This window comes from Grampus griseus (assembly GCF_964374135.1).
Source record: "Grampus griseus genome assembly, chromosome: 14".
NCBI lineage: Eukaryota > Metazoa > Chordata > Mammalia > Artiodactyla > Delphinidae > Grampus > Grampus griseus.
In genome coordinates, this window is record NC_139008.1 from 65369727 (window position 1) to 65374192 (window position 4466).

At 47.6% G+C, this 4466-nt stretch overlaps 1 pseudogene across 1 annotated transcript; it reads right to left on the reverse strand.

Annotated features, from left to right (window-relative positions):
* Nucleotides 1–1513: 1513 nt before the first annotated feature.
* Nucleotides 1514–2298, reverse strand: LOC309832078 (frataxin, mitochondrial-like; annotated as a pseudogene). Its single transcript has one exon. The product of its transcript is annotated as a frataxin, mitochondrial-like (transcript).
* Nucleotides 2299–4466: the final 2168 nt, after the last annotated feature.

Consider the following 4466-nt stretch of genomic DNA (forward strand, 5'->3'; position numbering starts at 1 on the left):
GCTGTCTTCTCGCTGTGTCCTCACATGGTGAAAGGGATGAGGGAGCTCTCTGGGGTCTCTCTTATAAGGGCACTAATCTCATTTATAAGGGCTGTGATTGGGGTTAGGATCAACACCTTAACATTCAGCCTACAGCCCAGGCTTAGCACAGTAATGGCACAATAAAAGATGATTATTTGAACATGAATTCAACTGAAATTCAAGTAGAACAAAACCCAAAACCATATACTTACTCTATAGCTTAAAAAAAACTGTTCAGGGCTTCCCTGGTGGCGCAGTGGTTGAGAGTCCGCCTGCCGATGCAGGGGACACGGGTTCGTGCCCTGGTCCGGGAGGATCCCACATGCCGCGGAGCGGCTGGGCCCGTGAGCCATGGCCACTGAGCCTGCGCGTCCGGAGCCTGTGCTCCGCAACGGGAGGGGCCACAACGGTGAGAGGCCCGCGTACAGCCAAAAAAAAAAAAAAAAAAAAAAAACTGTTCACTGTCATCTCCTCTACTAGAGGGAATTAAAGCTGGCCTGTTAAGTTGCCTGACAGGACCACTAAATGTCTAAATTGGGAATCGACTATATTCTATCCAATTTAACCCTCTCTGTTAACACAGGGAAACAGAGGTCCAGGGAGTTCGAGAAAGTTGCCCAGAGACAGACAACTACTTTTGAGCTGGGCCAATTGTAAGACCAGGGTTCCTTTCACTAACCAACATTCTTTTCATTTATGTGGCCTTTCACAGTTTACCAAGCACCTCCTCAGCTCCATGGCCTCATTTATTGTACTATATCCATGAGCTTACAGAGGTGGCTTTTGGGAGATTTTCTGCATCCTCAGACCAGTGTTGCAATAGCTTATTCTATACTGACCCTTAAATTTAAAAATATATATGTACACACACATGTAAATGTGTGTGTACCTATATATGCACATATGGAAGACACGGCACCACATCTCCCTGTGTCACCCCATGCGGGCCACACCCTGGCAGTCACAAAGCACAAAGAGAAAATGGTCTTCGGTTTCAGAATTCCCGAGTTGCCACTGATGCTTCAATACTAAAGGGCTTAGAAGTGTTTACACTTTCAAGAGGAGTAGGAATGTTTTAGGCTTCCCTTTAATGAGTCTCATTTTGAGACAGGATGGCAAGGTTGGCCAGCCACTCTTCATGTAGTTTTTGTACTAAGTTTTTCAGAGAATGAATGGTGAAGCCAATTCATTTCTCCTCCTGGAATTTGTCCTTCTTCTTTTTCTCTGTTGTGAGGTTATATTTTAAAGGTATGGGCATACAGACATGAAAGATACGGGCTATCACGTGAGGGAGGAAATCAGACAATAAATCAAAAGAAACCTACGGAAATTAAAAATCTGAACTCAGGGGCAGGGCAGAGGCGACACGGTCTTTTCACAGAGCCGTTACACATAATGCAACTGTCGTCAAAAGCAGGAATGGAGAAGACTAGCCATTCAGCTGCAGAAGGAAGCTGGGGTCTTGGCTTTAGAGCTTTCAATGTCTTTAGCATTAGGCTGGGCAGCAAGTGCCTTTTCCAGAGTAGGCCAGAGAAGATAAGTCCAGTTTTGGTTTTTAAGGCTTGGGTCAGCTCTGTGGCCAGCAGCTCGTGGAGGGACACACCGTCGTGGGAGTACACCCAGTTTCTCCCAGTCCAGTCGTAACGCTTGGGGCTGCTGGATGGTGAAGATAACCAGATTTGCTTGTTTGGGGGTCTGCTTGTTGATCACGTACGTTCCTAGATCTCCACCCAGTTTAATTGTTAAAACACCACTCCCAAAGGAGACCTCATAGCCTTCAAATGTGTAAGGTTTGTCTGCAAGGTCTTCAAAGAGCTCTGCTAAGGAGTCCAGCGTCTCCTCGGCCAGTCTTTCATAGGTGGTATCGTCCAGAGGGCCAGCGTCACCCAAAGTTCCTGTTGTCCTCAAATCCATCCAACAGACACACTGCTTTTTGACATTCAGGATCTGGTTGAGGCAGCAGAGGCTCGGACTGGGCTGGCTGGGTGTGCTGGACGCGGTGGTCCCGGTGCGCAGGCCCCGGCAGCCGTAGAGCCGGGGGTCCTTCGTTGGCCGCGGGGCTACGGCGTGGGCCTGGGCAGAGCCCGGGGGCGCCGAGCAGGGCAAGAGGCTGGCAGCCGCTCGGCGCCCAAGCGTCCACATGCTCCTCGCGATCTGCGGCCGCTTATTTTGGCCTCTTAATAAGGCTGCCCTCAGAACTGTCCTGACGCTGGTGGGTGTGTCATTTAGCATATGCTGATGTATCACAACGAGCGTATAATGAGGCTCAAGGTCCATTGGAAGTTGAATTTTCCACCACCTTGGACCTAGTTTGTTCTAACCAGTTTATGTCATATCCTCAACGGCTAAGTCATTCTTTTAAAGGTTGTGCCCTGCCCCCTTCCCTCCTGTTTCATCTTCTTTCGCTTAGCATGTTTTTGAGGTTCTTCCAAGTTGTAGCATGTATTAATACTTTGTCCCTTTTAATGGCCGAATAATATTCCATTGTATGGACACGCCATAGTTTGTCCATTCATTTGGGTTGTTTTCACCTTTTGGCTATTGTGAATAATACTGCTATAGACATTTGTGTTCAAGTTTCCACGTGGACATATGTTTTCATTTCCCTTGGGTATCTACCTAAGAGTGGAATTGCTGGCTCATATGGTAATTCTATGTTTAACTTTCTGATGAACTGCCAAACTGTTTTCCACAGGAATGATGCACTGAGCTGCTGCCCATGGAACTCACTGGCCTTATCACATACTCACCCAGTTCATGGAAGTGCAGGAGATCTGTGAAGACTTAGTTTTGGCTCCAGATTTAGCAAAATAATAAATTAAAAGATAATCTGAAAACTCTCTTACAACAAAAATCCAGACTGCTGGTCAAATTAAAATTTTTAAAGTATTAAAATTTTTAAATTGTACCTATTTTTGAATGTATAATAGGGGTCTGTGGTACATAGTCCAAAAGGTATTAAAAAGTAAGTGAAAAGAATGAATCTGTTCCCCACCTACCCAGTCTCTTCCCCAGAGGCAACTACCATTCCTAATGTCTTGTGTATCTTTCCTGAGTTAATTGGTAATTTTGCAAGCATATACATATATATTAATAAAAATTATTTTAAATGCAGAGCAGAGGTAAAAGAAAACAGGAAGTGGGACTTCCCTGGTGGCACAGTGGTTAAGAATCTGCCTGCCAATGCAGGGGACACAGGTTCAAACCCTGGTCTGGGAAGATCCCACATGCCGCGGAGCAACTAAGCCCATGCGCCACAACTAATGAACCTGCGCTCTAGAGCCTGCGAGCCACAACTACTGAAGGCTGTGTGCCACAACTACTGAAGCCCGCATGCCTAGTGCCCGTGCTCCACAACAAGAGAAGCCACCACGATGAGAAGCCTGAGCACCACAATGAAGGGTAGCCGCCGCTCCCCGCAACAAGAGAAAGCCTGCGTGCAGCAAAGAGGACCCAACGCAGCCAAAAATAAAAATAAATTTAAAAATTAATTAATTAAAAAGAAAACAGGAAGTCCCCAGATGCCAGAAATGAAAAGAGAACTGAAAAACAGCATGGGGAGCGCTTGAGCTGCCTAAGAGGCTACCCAGGAGTTTAATGCTCATGTGGGCAGAGGACCTTGATCCCAGGGGAGGCAGAGAATTGGAACGGAGGCCCCTACAAAGCCCTGGAAACCTCAAAGAGCTGAACCTTCAGCAAAAAGCTGGGCTAGAAAAACATTCACCCGCCAGCATAGGGTGAAATAAGGAGGCTTATCTCTTTTGTCCAATGGGAAAAGTGCTTCCCTCAAGACTCAGTCTGGACCTGCACTTTGCACAGGGTTGGCTCTAAATTTACACCACCTGCATGATCTGGGGAACCAGGCAGAGAAATGAGTGTAAATATTCCCCCTGAGCCATGGAAGTCAAGTCTGGCCCTTCCTCACCTGGCACTGTCTTCACAGGTAAAAGAATGAGGCCAGAACTTTATTCAGTACCAGATTGATTGCTATACAATTTCCTCTTGCCCTTTACCCCTGAACGTCCCCAGAGCCCTGCTGCTCCTGCTGCTGCAACCCCAAGACTCCCCTGCATTCAGGCCCAAAGGACGAGGACTTGTGTTACCCAGCAGGGTGCCCCGTGTGAACGGTGAGCTTGTCCACTCTAGCTGACTTCCATTTCTGCTTCTGTGCTGTGTATGGACAGAATCTCCATTGGTCTGGTTAACATCCTCCCAGTAACGGGGACACCTTCCTTGCTTTTCTGCTCCAAATCCAAAGTGGGCATCCTGGTGGATGAGAGAGGGATGTATGTCAGCAGGTTGAATCCTGTCCTCATCCCACCTCCCCTCATTCAACATCGAGGGTGACAGGCTGCCTCCTGGAGCTGGGAGGAGAACGGAGCTCACCTTCCCCAGAGGAGACAGACACTGAACACACAGAGGGACCCCGGAGCCCAGAAAAGACA